Source organism: Balaenoptera physalus, assembly GCF_965194825.1.
Source record: "Balaenoptera physalus genome assembly, chromosome: 17".
NCBI classification, from domain to species: domain Eukaryota; kingdom Metazoa; phylum Chordata; class Mammalia; order Artiodactyla; family Balaenopteridae; genus Balaenoptera; species Balaenoptera physalus.
Window position 1 is genome coordinate 1,853,644 of NC_138895.1, and position 16,277 is coordinate 1,869,920.

Sequence of the window (16,277 nt, forward strand, 5' to 3'; positions counted from 1 at the left end):
TGTAGTAATCTCTCATGATCCTTTGTATTTCTGCGGTGTCTGTTGTAACTTCTCCTTTTTCATTTCTGATTTTATTGATTTGAGTCCTCTCCCTCTTTTTCTTGATGAGTCTGGCTAATGGTTTATCAATTTTGTTTATCTTCTCAAAGAACCAGCTTTTAGTTTTATTGATCTTTGCTATTGTTTTCTTTGTTTCTATTTCATTTATTTCTGCTCTGATCTTTATGATTTCTTTCCTTCTGCCAACTTTGGGTTTTGTTTGTTCTTCTTTCTCTAGTTCCTTTAGGTGTAAGGTTAGATTGTTTATTTGAGATTTTTCTTGTTTCTTGAGGTAGGCTTGTATAGCTATAAACTTCCCTCTTAGAACTGCTTTTGCTGCATCCCATAGGTTTTGGGTCGTCGTGTTTTCATTGTCATTTGTCTCTAGGTATTTTTTAATTTCCTCTTTGATTCCTTCAGTGATCTCTTGGTTATTTAGTAACGTATTGTTTAGCCTCCATGTGTTTGTCTTTTTTACGTTTTTTCCCTGTAATTCATTTCTAATCTCATAGCGTTGTGGTCAGAAAAGATGCTTGATATGATTTCAATTTTCTTAAATTTACTGAGGCTTGATTTGTGACCCAAGATGTGATCTATCCTGGAGAATGTTCCGTGCGCACTTGAGAAGAACGTGTAATCTGCTGTTTTTGGATGGAATGTCCTATATATATCAATTAAATCTATCTGGTCTATTGTGTCATTTAAAGCTTCTGTTTCCTTATTTATTTTCATTTTGGATGATCTGTCCATTGGTGTAAGTGAGGTGTTAAAGTCCCCCACTATTATTGTGTTACTGTTGATTTCCTCTTTTATAGCTGTTAGCAGTTGCCTTATGTATTGAGGTGCTCCTATGTTGGGTGCATATATATTTATAATTCTTATATCTTCTTCTTGGATTGATCCCTGGATCATTATGTAGTGTCCTTCCTTGTCTCTTGTAACATTCTTTATTTTAAAGTCTATTTTATCTGATATGAGTATAGCTACTCCAGCTTTCTTTTGATTTCCATTTGCATGGAATATCTTTTTCCATCCCTTCACTTTCAGTCTGTATGTGTCCCTAGGCCTAAAGTGGGTCTCTTGTAGACAGCATATATATGGGTCTCGTTTTTGTATCCATTCAGCCAGTCTATGTCTTTTCGTTGGGGCATTTAATCCATTCACGTTTAAGGTAATTATCGATATGTATGTTCCTATGACCATTTTCTTAATTGTTTTGGGTTTGTTTTTGTAGGTCCTTTTCTTCTCTTGTGTTTCCCACTTAGAGAAGTTCCTTTAGCATTTGTTGTAGAGCTGGTTTGGTGGTGCTGAATTCTCGTAGCTTTTGCTTGTCTGTAAAGCTTTTGATTTCTCCATCAAATCTAAATGAGATCCTTGCCGGGTAGAGTAATCTTGGTTGTAGGTTCTTCCCTTTCATCACTTTAAGTATATCATGCCACTCCCTTCTGGCTTGCAGAGTTTCTGCTGAGAAATCAGCTGTTAACCTTATGGGAGTTCCCTTGTATGTTATTTATCGTTTTTCCCTTGCTGCTTTCAATAATTTTTCTTTGTCTTTAATTTTTGCCACTTTGATTACTATGTGTCTCGGCGTGTTTCTCCTTGGGTTTATTCTGTATGGGACTCTCTGCGCTTCCTGGACTTGGGTGGCTATTTCCTTTCCCATGTTAGGGAAGTTTTCGACTATAATCTCTTCAAATATTTTCTCTGGTCCTTTCTCTCTCTCTTCTCCTTCTGGGACCCCTATAATGCAAATGTTGTTGCGTTTAATGTTGTCCCAGAGGTCTCTTAGGCTGTCTTCATTTCTTTTCATTCTTTTTTCTTTAGTCTGTTCCGCAGCAGTGAATTCCACCATTCTGTCTTCCAGGTCACTTATCCGTTCTTCTGCCTCAGTTATTCTGCTATTGATTCCTTCTAGTGTAGTTTTCATTTCAGTTATTGTATTGGTCATCTCTGTTTGTTTGTTCTTTAATTCTTCTAGGTCTTTGTTAATCATTTCTTGCATCTTCTCAATCTTTGCCTCCATTCTTATTCCGAGGTCCTGGATCATCTTCACTATCATTATTCTGAATTCTTTTTCTGGAAGGTTGCCTATCTCCACTTCATTTAGTTGTTTTTCTGGGGTTTTTTCTTGTTCCTTCATCTGGTACATAGCCCTCTGCCTTTTCATCTTGTCTATCTTTCTGTAACTGTGGTTTTTGGTCCACAGGCTGCAGGATTGTAGTTTTTCTTGCTTCTGCTCTCTGCCCTCTGGTGGTTGAGGCTATCTAAGAGGCTTGATGGGAGGCTCTGGTGGTGGGTAGAGCTGACTCTGGTTTACAGTTCTGATTCTGTAGGTGTTCCAATGTTATTAGTATCTGCAGATTGCTTTGTTTATGCTAATACTTCTTCACAAATGATGTCCTTTACCATTTGTTTATGCTTTTGGCTGTGTTCTCATTTTCCATTTATCTTTGTCTATGGAATTCTTGGTGTCCGGTTTGGTCGTAATTAGAGCTGTTTACTAATATTCTGTCTCTCTCACTTAGCATAATGTCCTCAGGGTTCATCCGTATTGTCACAAATGGCAGAATTTCCTTATTTTTTATGGTTGAATAATATTTCATTATATGTATATACAATGTTTTCTTTATCCATTTATCTGTCAACAGACTTAGGTTTTTTCCCTGGCTTAGCTGTTGTAAATAATGCTGCAGTGAACATGGCAGTGCAGGTATCTCTTTGAGATAATGATTTTATTTCCTTTAGATATACATTCAGAAGTGGGATTGCTGGATCAAATGGTAGTTCTATTTTTAATTTTTGGATGAAAGTTCATACTGTTTTCCATCATTACTGTACCAATTTACATTCAACAGTGTGCAAGGGTGAGCACATATTTGTGTGACTGTTGGCCATTTGTATGTCTTCTTTGGAAATATAGCTAGACAGGGCCTTGGGCTATTTTAAAATCAGATCATATGATTTTTTTTCTATTGAGTTGTATGAGTTCCTTATATATTTTGGATGTTAACCCTTTATCAGATAGAAGGTTTGCAGATATTTTCTTTCATTCTATAGGTTGCCATTTCATTTTTAAAATTATTTCTTTCGCTGTGCATAAGCTTTTTAGTTTGATGTAGCCCGGCTTGTTCACTTGTTTATTTTTGCTTTTGTTACCTGTGCTATTGGTGTCAAAAAAATCCAAAAATCATTGCCATGACCAAGTTCAAGGAGCTTTTTCTCCTGTATTTTCTTGTAGGAATTTTACCATTTTAGGTCTTATGCTTCTCCAAATTTGTAAAACATTAGCTCCTCTAAGAATGTTTTCTTGGGATCCTACCAAAAGGAGAATACTTTCACCTGCCCCTGGATTCCCAGTGCACTTTGGACTTCCATGTCATTTATTACTTTCTGATGTGCAGCATATATAAGATTCTTCTCTTCTACTAAACTATAAGCTCATTTCTGTCTGAATTCACTTTAGCGATATTTGTCAAAGTGGTGTCCACAGGACGTTGTGTGTGTGTTGGGGTCGGGGGGAGTGAGACCCTCTTAGCAAGTCTGAGAGGTCAAAACTATATTCATGATAACACTATGTTTTTATTTCCCTGTTGGACTGTGTTTACATTTGCACCAGGTGCAAAAGCAATGGCGAGTAAAACTGCTAGTGCCTTAGCATGAACCAAGGCAGTGGCACCAAACCATAGAGTAGTCACAATATTTTTCACTTCCACACACTCAGAGGTTAAAAAAGAACTACAGCCACAGTGTCAGCCAGGCTGTGTTATCCTCCTGAGTTTGGGGTCTTTCTCCAAGTGCATTTGAGTCATTGGCAGAATCCATTTCCCTGTGTGTAGGACCAGTTTCCCCATTCCCTGTGTGTGTGTCAGCCACTGGTTGCTCTGAGCTTATAGGGGGTGTGGGCATCTCCCAGCCAGGCAGCTCCCTTCTGCAAAGCCAGAAGAAGAGTGTGAATCTCTGACCCTTTTTTGAGAGTTCCTACCTGACCAAGACTGGCCACCTAGGATAATCCTTCTCAAATTGCTTAACTCAAAATTAACTGACTTGGGATATTACAGCTGCAAAATCCCTTCACCTCTGTCATCTAATGGAACCTCATCGCATGAGTAAAATGTCAATACATCAAGGCCACGAGCTCAGCCCACAGTCACAGGGAGGGCGTCATCCAGAGTGTACACCAGGGCAGGAACTAGGAGCCATTCCGGAATTATTCCCGCCGCAGCCCGTGAGCTTATACTCTAGTTTAGGGTTCCCGACTTGGCCAAGGTGCAGCTTTCTCCGGGAAGTTTACTAGATAGCCATATTTATAGGTGTCTGTTTCAATCTGGATCAGATTCAGAATCTGAATGTATCTAGTGAATCAGAAGTGTCTTTGTTGAGCTATGCCAGCAACTCCTGTGCAGCCAGCTGCATGTCCCTCCCTGGACCTTCCCCTGAGAATCACTGCTCTATTAAGTACAACATCTTACCTGGCTATCACTTTACTAAAGTAGTATTTTCCAAACTGCAGTTGGGTTCATGAGAGGACAGATAACATAAATGGGGTCATTAAAAATTAAGAGGCCGAGGCAGCAACATCATTCTAGCCTTGAGAATTAGCAATCTGTTGCTGAGGCCTTGATTTATAGAGGCCAGCCCCTCTCGTGCATTATAAAACTGAGTTAATAGCTATGTCTCATTAAAAATAGTAATCATCTCTTGGCATCAGATCAATAGGCTTTTCCTCACAAGGAATGCTCTTAAATATTATCAATGATTTAAACTTGGAATCTAATTCTAAAGGCTGCAACATTGGCAGTTTAGATCTAAATGCCAACTACTGGCAGACACAATTTTGGGCAGATTACCAAATACACTTTTGTACTTCTTTTAAAGCCAATTTCCCTAAAATCTGTTCTACAGAAATTAATCTTATGACATTAGCTATTTGGGATATAGTTACTACCTTATTGCTTCTTTTTTGGTTTTTGGATTATTTTCATTGACATATAATTGACTTACAATATTATATCAGTTTCAGGTGTACAACATAGTGATTCAGTATTTTTATACATTACAAATTGGCCACCACCATAAGTCTAGTTGCCATCTGTCACCATACAAAGCCATTACAGTATTACTGCCTATATTCCCCACACGGTACATTCATCCCTGTGACTCATTTGGTTTGTAACTGGAAGTTTGTACCTCTTAATCTCCCTCACCTATTTCACTCATCCCCTAGCCTCTCTTTTCTGGCAATCACCTGTTTGTTCTTTGTATCTGTAACTCTGTTTCTGTTTTGTTATGTTTGTTCATTTGTTTTGTTTTGTTTTTTTAGATTCCACATATAAATGATATACATCATTTGTCTTTCTCTGTCTGACTAACTTCAATCAGCATAATACTGTCTAGGTGCATCCATGTTGTAACTGCAGATGGCAAGATTCCAGGCTTTTCTGTGACTGAGTAGTATTCCACTGTATATCTCTACCACAGCATCTGTATCCATTCATCCATTGATGGGCACTTACGTTGCTTTCATATATTGGCCATTATTAATAATGCTTCAATGAACCTAGGAGTGAGTATATCTTTTCTAATTAGTGTTTTCGTTTTCTTTGGAAAAATACCCAGAAGTCAATTTGCTGGATCTTTTGATACCTAGATTGAATATTTTTAATTTTTTGAGGACCCTCCATACTGTTTTCTATAGAGGCTGCACCAATTTACATTCCCACCAGTAGTGTACTAGCGTTCCTTTTTTACCACATCCTCACCAACACTTGTCATTCGTTGTCTTTTTGATTTGTTATTTCTTGTTTCTTTGATTTTTGTTATTTGTTGTCTATTTGTTAGTCATTCTGACAGGTGTGAGGTGATATCTCATTGAGGTTTTTTTTTTTTTTTTAATTTAACGTCTTTATTGAAGTATAATTGCTTTACAATGGTGTGTTAGTTTCTGCTTTAAAACAAAGTGAATCAGTTATACATATACATATGTTCCCATATCTCTTCCCTCTTGCATCTCCCTCCCTCCCACCCTCCCTATCCCACCCCTCTAGGTGGTCACAAAGCACCGAGCTGATCTCCCTGTGCTATGCGGCTGCTTTCCACTAGCTATCTATTTTACATTTGGTAGTGTATATATGTCCATGACACCTCTCATTGAGGTTTTGATTTGCATTCCATGGTGATCAGTGTTGCTGAGCACCTTTTCATGTGCCTGTTGACCATCTGTATGTCTTTGGGAAAATGTCTATTCATATTCTTTGCCCATTTTTTACACTGGTTGCTTTTTTTCTCATATTAAGTTATATGAGTTCTTTGTATATTTTGGATATAAACCCATTATTGAATATATCATTTACAAATATCTTCTCCCATTCAGTAGGCAGCCTTTTTCTTTTGTTGTTAGTTTCTTTCATTGTGCAAAAGCTTTTTAGTCTGATATGGTCTGTTTTGTTTATTTTTGCTTTTGTTTCCGTTGCCTGAGGACACATATCCAAAAAATATTACCAAGACTAATGTTTGACTAATGTCAGACTAATGTTTATAACTAATGTTATGAACATAATGCTTATGTTTTCTTCTAGAAATTTTTTGGTTTCAGGTCTTACCTTTAAGTCTTTAATCCATTTTGAGTTTACTTGTGTATATGGAGTGGGAAAGTAGTCCAGTTTGATGCTTTCGCATGTAGCTGTCTGGTTTTCCCTATACCATTTATTGAAGAGGCTGTCTTTCCCCATTGCATATTTTTGCCTCGTTTGTTGTATTCTTACTTCTCCTCTTGATGATTCACAAGGCTTTGAGAGGAACTGACAAGAAAATGTCGTAAAATTATATGTGATATAAATGTGAATGGGATGCATGTGTTCCTTATGGATAAAGTGAGTACATTTCAGTGTATAGATTTCACTCTTTCTCTTTTGAATGCTCACAGGCCTTTATTTTTGCTTTCTGCATCTAGACTACCCTCCAGAATGTTGAGATTGCCAGAGAAGTGACCTCCGCAAAAGGAAAATATTACTCTACTGAAATTCAAGTAAGACCGTTACTTTTCAATAAGTCATTGTGAGTAAAGTTATTGCTCTGCCAGAGAATGTTATTTATTACCTACTTAGAATTTCCCAACATCAGGTATTGTATGTGTTCACTTCACATTATGCAAAGCCCATTCTACAGTATTTCAAAGTATCGTACCCTGCAAACCCCGACTGCAGCCCAGGACAGGTCAGATGTTATAAATGACGAGAGGGGCAAAGGCAGTTGTAAAGGGGGTGATGGAGCTTCATTTAGGGTGGCTATTCCTAGCCTCGACACACCTTCTGCAGTCACAGGAGAGGATAAATGAGGAGGACAAATGCTACACTTGGTCTATAACACACACTCTACCCGCATCGCCTGCTCTCACACGGAGTACTTACAAAGCACATGTCTCAGCACGCACTGTTGATGGATTTCTTATAGTCTCTGCCCTGACCTGTAGAATTTCACTTGTGCCTCCCACTTGTTTGTCCACACTTAGAGCTAGACTGGCTTCCCATTTGAATGGAAAATAGCCCCCTGAGCAAGAGCACACTGGACAGCCATTGTGTGAGCTGCCCTTCCAGCTGGGTCCCCTGCCCGTGAATGGTGCTTGCTGCCCTACCCACCAGGCTCAGGAGGTCTCAGCCTTCCTGGGCATTTTCCTTCTAATTGCCAAAACAAGGTTACTGTAATACAAATACGTAATATCTGAACTGGTAAGTTTGAAGCTATTGCTGCTTTTCTGTGCTGTGAAGATGTTTGAGACCTTTGACCTTGTACTTTGATTCATCTGTCCCTGCTCTGCCCCCTCTTTGTGTTAAATGTCACATCTGCTCACAGGAAGTAACTTCCGTTGGCCCATTTGCCTCCAGACTTGTTATTCAAATTCCCAGTCCTTTCAGGCATATTTGTGAGGTTAGAACCACTGGCTTCACTAGTAAAACATCTGTACTTCTAGTTGTGCTGACTGTATTGTCTATCATGGAAAAAATGACACAATTGTCAAATGCAAAGACGCTTAGTCTTGAGTCCAAGACTGACTTCATATTCAAGCAACTTTCTTCACGCTTTCTAACTCTGATCTGCGCTCCACCAGCCTTGCTTACATGGGGATCTGATGACTCTGCAGCCAGTGGGAGGTGTGGCTCCAGCCCTGGTGTCTGGGGACCCTGATCTCTGGTGTGGAAACGAGGATGCTGACTTACATTACGGTTTTTGCTTATTTTTATTTCCATGAGAGTTTGAAGGAAAAAACTCTAGTTTCTCTTTGTGACTCCAGGATCTACTATCATGCCAACATGTACAGGGTCCCAATAAATATTTCAGAAAAATTAATAAGTTGATGACAGTATTTCTGGAGTTGCATTCTGTGTATTTCAAAGACATCCTCCCATAGATAAAAGTCTGCTACATTAGGGTCAATTCCTCTGATTACTCTCCTTTCCAGCTCCCAGTCAGTATGGGTGGATTTCTGGAAGCTCCTGGCATTGCTTTCCTTCATGGACAGATTTTAATCTAGGCTGCTTTAGTCTTGATAATCCCATCTCTCCCTTATCTGGAAAATTCAGTCGAGAATGTTGGATAATTCTGGCCTCTGAAGACCTATTGGCAGCCTCTCAGGGCTTAAAACACAGTATGTTTATGCATCTGTGTCTGGCTGTGAAGAAGATTCACAGGAAAGTCTTAAGGTCACCGTGAGATACCTTTGGTGATAAAGGAGACAAGGAAAAGTTCTAAAGTAAAGTCTCATACATGTTATCACTTTAAATGCTGCGTGCGGTATCGTAGCTGCAGGACAGAACTGGAGCAGCCCTGGAATGTGGCAGCCAAACCTATGAGGCTGTGAAGCCCTCCTGCGAGTGTGGACCGAGTTCTCCTACTTCCCACCTCCACTCGGCCCTCCTACTTCCTGCGCGGCAGCTGCCTTCCGTGCTTGCAGGCTGGAGTAGTCCTGGGGATGGCCACCCGTGCCCAGGTGATAAAGCCTCTGCTGCAGTCCGTGCCTCGTCTCCTAACGTCCCTGAGGGCTCTCCTCCGCTGCGTACAAGGGCCCATCGGTAGCACGGCCTCTGCCGTTCCCACAGAGCAGGAGTCATCGAAGTCCAGCTGGTCCAGCCTCGTTGGTTTCCTGAGCCGACTCAGAGATGCTGGCACCAAGCCGAAGTGCAGGGGTCCAAGCTCACTGGGCAGACACTGACCTTGAAGCAGGGGCGGGGCTGGCTTCATGGGAGGGAGAACCACTGTGCCCTCACAGGCGCCAGCAGCGCGGCCACCACTGGTTTAATCTGCATTACAGCTCCCGCTGTGCTGCCAAGTTCCGCAGGATTTGACAAATGCACCATGTCAGGAAGTCACCCCTGTAGTATCAGAGAGAGGAGTTCCACCACCTGAAAATACTCCCTGCTTCACCTACTCAGCTCTCCTCTCCTCCTTCTAAACTTCTGGAAACCACTCATTTTTCATCATTTCTACAGTTTTCCCTTTTCCCAAATGTCCAGTGTTTAAGCCTTTTCACCTGGCTTCTTTCGCTGAACGATATGTATTTAAGATTTATCATGTCATTTTGTGGCTTGATAGGTGATGTTTTTAAGCTGAGTCATATGCCACTCTATAGATGTACGTTTCTTCCTTCGTCTGTTTGTTTATTCACTCACCTAAGAAGGAAATTATGAAGAAAGCTATTATAAACATCCAGGTGCAGGGTTAATACACTTTTGAACCATTTGGTTGAATACCTGCTAGTGCAGCAGCTGCATCAGTGGTAGGAATGTAGACGGTTTTGTAAGAAGCTGTAGAGCTGTCGTCCAGTCCTGCCAGCAGCGAGGGGAGTGCTTGATGTTCTGTATCCTCGCCAGCAACCGGCGGCGTCAGCTGCGGCATTTTATCTTCGTTTTTCATATTAAACTTTTATAGTGTCTTTGTAAATTAGGAACCCAAACATTTACAAGACACTTTAAAATACACTCTCGGAGTAAGTAGACATGTTTTCTTCCAAAATAAAAGTTTATTAACACCCTCCCAGGCAAATACACATTATGAGCAATACTTGGTAGGGAACACTGACATTAAAGAGTTAAAAACAGAAAATTTAAGTAGTTATAATTTATGCAGGTTCTATGAGGGAAAGTCTAAGAAGCCATGGGAGAAACTGAGTGAGATTTCTTGTTTCTTCTCCTTTTCCGCCTGCCCCCTCCTTCCTCTCTCTCTTTCCACACACACACACACACACACACACACACACACACACACACACACACACACACACACACACTGAGAACCTTAAGGAAATTTTAGGTGGTTGCCTAACATGTAAGTTTTGGAGCTAATGAATTGGAAAATGCGGTTTAAAACAAGACAAACGCAGGAACAAGTGAACAGATGCAGTATGGAGCCTCTTCAAACCATAGCATATACTTGGTCAGTGTTTATTCCACGTCGTCCGCCACTTCTCTGCAAAGTGCAGCCATACCACTGGGCATTTCTTACTTCTTGGAATTCCAGTTGTTCATAAAGTCTATAGCCACCACTCTTTCTCTCATTTCACCCATTTTCTGGTGATTATTTTTATTGCTGCTATCTGGATCTAGTTTTGTTTCATCCTTAAATCTCATCTTTCCTCAATGCTGTGAACTCTGTGTGGTACTAATTATTCAAGGGAATCCTCTTCCCTCTGTTAAAAGCCGTCTTACCATGTAAGACCCAAACACAAATCCCACCATCTTGCACAAAGTCTTCAGGTGTCCTAATCCTAATTAAGTACATGTTTCTCTACACTTACAAGATAACATTTGAGATTACGTTTGTCTGTTTTCCCTACCAGAGTGTGAAATCTTAGAGAGAAAGGCTGGCATTTGCTTTATTTCTGATAGTCCTTGTTCAGTCCTAGCTATTTGATGTCTGAGCCCTGGGTCTCCAGGCTAACGCTGCTGGCGGCGACCACCCCGGACCAGGTGTCCAGTGAACTTAACCTGTCTCAGGCCTGTGTCCCTATACCTCCTCCAGCCTCCACACCCGTTTCTTTGCACCTGGCACCGCTCAGATATCACATCCGGTTCTTCGAGCCTGATCCATGTGTTTGATTTTCCTAATGGACTTGAACATAAATGTGACCGCTGGTCCTTTTAGTTGTCTCGATATAATTCTGTCATCCGCCTTTGCACAAACTAAAGCTCCACGAACCACCACCTGGCTAGCGTTTTCCTGTTCCACCTCCACAGATCGGCAGAGGGCACTCAGCAGGTGCGTAAGGCGCTATTTACACAGTGTACATTCTCATGATGTGTTTAATTGAATTGAGCTGAACTGGTGTGTACAACATCACTGCTTCAACAAGTCACCATCTTGAGTATTTAAAGAAGAAAATTACGCTAGTACGATGGACAATGGTTAATAGCTTTCTTATTCCTTTTTTACACTTTATTTCTTTTTTAATGTGGTTGCTAATATGTGTATAAAAATGTTAAAGGTAAGAAAATGCTGCGAAATTTCATCTGTAAGCACGCCGCTACACACAGCATCCCTGTCTGTGCCGGGCGCCAAGCGCTGGCCAATCGGTCACATCACGCGGCACTGACGGAGCAGCCGGCGTGACCGCCTGGAGCCGGTGCTGAGCCGCGCTGCGTCTGAATCCATCTCAACACTAGCAGCTTTCTACCCACATTAGGCACGTGTTCATTCCAGAGCCCAAAGACGGCCCAGCAGAAACAGTACGAGCGGCCGGAAACGACAGCCTGTCCTTTACTGTGAAAGGGGCTGTTGACGGTCTCCACCCACCTGCACCCTAGAAACTTGGGAGGAACATACTGAATCCAACACGGATAAGATGGATTTATGGGTGAAATTAATAGAATGGAAATACTTGCTCACTGTTAGCCTATGGCTTTACTGTGTTTTCTAAAATACCCTTAGATGTCATAGATCAATCACTGTTTCTCAAAATAGAGCACACACTAGAATCACCCGGATGGCTGGTCACAACTCAGGTTTCTGGGCCCCTGGCCCAGAGGTTCTGATCCAGTAAGTGTGAGCTGGAGCCTGAGAATTCGCATTTCTCAAAGTTCCCGGGTGCTGCTGAAGCAGGGAGCACACGTTGAGAACCACTAGAGACTGAGACGGGTGACTTGCGTTGCAAAGCAAGGTGTAAGTTGACCGTGCTGCGATTGGTCAACTGATACCCGTCTGCTTCTCCTGAGTTTGTTCTGTGGGTAAGGGGAGCTGACGGCCGCCCCACTCCAGGCTCCTCGGTGCTCTAAGGCCCTGCCCGAACTCCTGCGTGTGACATTTACGCGGCAGAACCGAACGCTCAGTACATTTCAGGAGAGATTCAATTTTAGTATGAATATGGAATATTCTACGCACAAAATATAGTATCTTTACAAAAAAGCATAAAAATAAAAAGAGAAAAGATTTCAAACTGATGTCAGTAGCAGACCTAAGAACTGAGGTTCTTTGAATCTTAATTCTAAATTTTTTCCTGAGTTAAGTTCTAATCTAGGCTAATTCTCCTCTAGAGAACATTGGAGTGAAGATTATTTTGTGAACAATGGGCAGCATTTAGTTACGTTATGAGCATTTTCTATTTTTAAGATTAAATTATCCGTAACAGTTATTTGACAGCTTTCATACATTCGTTCATCAATTCAACAAGCGTGTATTGAGTACCCGCTACATACCATGGATATGGTTAAGATATAAATCTGCCTCTGTGGAGCCCGCAATCCAGTGATTTGTAGCTGGGTCTTTACAGGCGAAGGCCATGCTTTCTGCTTCTGATTCTTCCTAGAACAGTTTTATATTTCACTGCATAGGATGATGTGTGTGGTGCAAACTTCAGCTGTTACCCGTGCTTTACAGTCACCACCTTCCTTGACTGAGGAGGTCAGTCAGAACAAAATCTTCAAATTACAATTCAGATTGATTTTTATTCAGTGTGTTATAGTGAAAACTAAAGTAAAGGAATATTTTGGATTATCTCCAAAGGATATATTTCTGTGTCACAAACTCAGATGGCTGCTGAAGCAACCAACCTGCTCCACTAAATTAAGGGACAGTTGTTGCGTGCAATGAAAATTCAGTACGTACTGATTTAAGTCGCTGTTGACAACTTTGGCAGCATCAGTCAGGGGATGCCTGTTCCCAGTCCGTTGGAAATGGCATAGCGCCAGTTGAACTGTTTCTCTTGAGGAAAGGCATAAAGACTTGGCTATACCTAAGTAACACGTCATAATTCAAATGGATGTTCTCTTCTGTTTGAAAACCTCAGAAAGGTATGGTCACAGCAGGTTCTCTTCTTATTTTTTCCATAATATTTGCCAGTGTCTTCATTTTAAAGGTGTATTCTTTCAATAAATCTTCTGCACCCTCTTGCAGATGTGTAAGCAAGTTAACACATCCTAGCGACACAGACGGCAGAGCCTGCCCACGTCACAGATCAGCAGGCTGGTCCTCTGGGGCAAGAGCTGTTAGCAAGTCAGCATCCCAGGCCAAGTGAGGGGCTGCCACCTGTTCACTTCTGCAGTAGAGGAAGCAAGGTGGCCGGAGTGTCTGTAGGAAAAAGGTGGAGTGACGAGGTAATGAGAGTGAATTGGGCTTAGGCAGAATAGTGCAATTACATTACAAACGGCCTTTCGTTGCCCACAAGCCATGCTGGGTTAGAGTACTTTCTAGATAAGCAGTTTGTTATTTTTTTCTTTTACTACTCTTTTTCCAGATTTTACCAGTTCAGAATTTTTCTGTTTTTATCTGTCTTGCCATATGTCATAAATACTCATTCTTTTTTAAAGCTGGAAGGTTTATGGGACTTTTTGTCAAAAACATTAGGCTGTTTTTTTTAATATTAGGCTGTGATTTTCCAAGAAACAAAAGGCTCAGAAAGGTGTCAAACTGCCTGCATTAAATGTAGCTGTTTGGTGATGGTAAGAAGACCAAAATTCTACTCTAAAAATTGTATTTATTCTCATTTTGTTTCATCAGAATCAACATTGTAACTCAAGGGAGAGCAACACTTTACAAATTTTTATTAATTTTGAAACATAAGTTCTTGGCCCTGGTTGTTCCCATGCGCCAGGTGAATGGGCCATTATTCAGTTCATTCCCCAGAGTGCAATTTGAAAGAGTTTGGCAAATCACTTACTTTGCTGTCTTTGGTTAATTAACTGCAAATTGTTTTGAAAACCCCATGCGTTTAACACAGAACTATGAGGGGAACCCATTCTGGAGATGAGACCAGTGACACCAATTACTGTTAAATGTTTGTCCTCAGTAAATTCGTATACGATGACAGGACAGTAAAGGGTGGGGTCTCCACATCCCGCGGCACCCTCTTACCTCCCAGCGCTTAACAGACCCCGTGGAGTCCAAGACCATGGACACGGCTAAGTGTGGCCAGATTGCTGAGAGCGGGCGGCCCAGGCCGTCCATGGATGTCCTGGCGAAAGTGCCCGGCTGCCTGGCACTCTCTCTGAGCAGAGCAGAAAATAGCAATGAAAGGTTTTTGTGTCTGATTTGTTGTTTTTTTTTTTAAGAACAAAACCAGAAGCAGTTTGTTGTCATCAGGTTCTGCTGGCCTGGGAGATGGGGACCTCTGGCTCAGCTCTCCTGCTCTCTGATTGGGAAATGGACTTCTGTTCTTTGGGCCTCAGTTATTACATCTGTACAATAAGGAGCTTAGCCCCAATCCACTGTGATGTTCTAATCACACTTTCCCTAAGGATTAAGGTGGCAAGCCTACAGGCATAGGCATAGGATTATTTTTGAGAATACAAATAAATTTGAAAAATAGAAAGTTAATCATGCCTTTCTCTTACAGTGTGCTCATTTGCTTTATTTATCATATTAACAAAAGAGCTAAATCTGTACGATATCTCAAATACCTATAAACAGGTGAAGTAAGCAATGATTGGCGTATTTGTCCATTAATTTTAAAGCAAAGCTTCATTTTTAACATTTAAAAAAATACTAAAATGTGATTCTACTTAGAAGACTTTCCTCGTGGCTTAGATTCACCTTTTGTCATTTGAAAGCTTAATTTCTTCTCAGATACAACCAGGATGCTTACATTATTTTAGGTACCTTGCTGAAGCCTTTGAGTACTCCATCTTCCTATATTAATATAAAGATACAAATTCCTTGGTAGAAACATACATCAGTATAATTTATGTAAAATAGCTATTCTGATTTCAGTGCTGTTTTCAGAAAGGGGTAGTTACCCTCTTTATAAAGTACATCACAAAACTCTAAGAGTTGAATCCGTAAGATAAGGGTTTAGTGTTGTCCTTGGTAACAAGATATACGAATTATTACAATTTAATGAGTATCTTTTATGGAGGCCCTCTACTAATCGCTTTACACCTGATACTCATTTGATGATTTAAAGATGAACAAGGTGGCACGAATGAAAGGCTAAGAAAAGCTTATATGACATTATTGTGAACAGACCCCAGTCCTGCAAATGAACAGGATTTGCTTTCAAATGAAATTTTATGCATTCTACATTTAATTAAATCTAGAAATGGCTTAAGAGAATTATAAAGCATAACAAAGTATGTTACTTTAGAATAACCACTGGAAACTTCATTTCCAGCCACTGCCCTAATTACGAACGGTTACAAGTATCCACTGTACATCAAGGAGTTAGAAGACATACCTATAGTTTATGTTGAGGTGGAAACATATTTCACTCCATGAGCCAAAATTTGTTAGAATCTCTCAGCAAAGAAAGGGTACCAGTGACCAACTTGTTGTTTTAAATTTTGACAATATATTTAATTAAAGTCTATTTTTAGAGAATCACCTCATTATGTTCTACTTTTACTCTTGCCCTTAAAATGTTTCATTGCATACCTTTTAATGTTAAATTCATTACATGAATTGAAGTGATGAACCAAAAGCTGTGTTGTGACTATTATTTATGTGATTAAAAAGAAAATGTTATTTGTTTTCAACGGTGAAAAACCTGATGCTTTTGACTTTAAAATATTATTTATTTATAAAATGTGCATCAGATTCCAATTTGATAAGTTCTTCAAGATACGAAAGATGGTGTACCAAAGTGGATACATTTTAGTTTAGATTTTAGAAAAAATTGGATTCAGCATACAAAGACAAAGAAATAAATGTAAGTGTATGTGTATCTTTGATTTGAGTTTCTTTATTAATTTATATAACCCTCTTATTAACAGAAAGTTTTGTCTGCTGTCACGGCAGCAAAATTTGTCTATAATTTTATTTTT

The 16,277-nt window shown here is 40.3% G+C and overlaps 1 protein-coding gene across 2 annotated transcripts in view; it reads left to right on the forward strand.

Annotated features, from left to right (window-relative positions):
- SNTG1 (syntrophin gamma 1) overlaps positions 1 to 16,277 on the forward strand; it is a 478,642-nt gene that overhangs the window by 138,823 nt on the left and 323,542 nt on the right. Inside the window, exon 2 of one of the 2 annotated variants that reach the window (XM_082433011.1) lies at positions 6,989 to 7,063. The gene's annotated coding sequence lies outside the window, so the exon portion shown is untranslated. Of the gene's footprint in view, positions 1 to 2,354; positions 7,064 to 16,277 lie in introns of those variants that run through there. The other variant, XM_082433012.1, reaches the window with a different exon arrangement.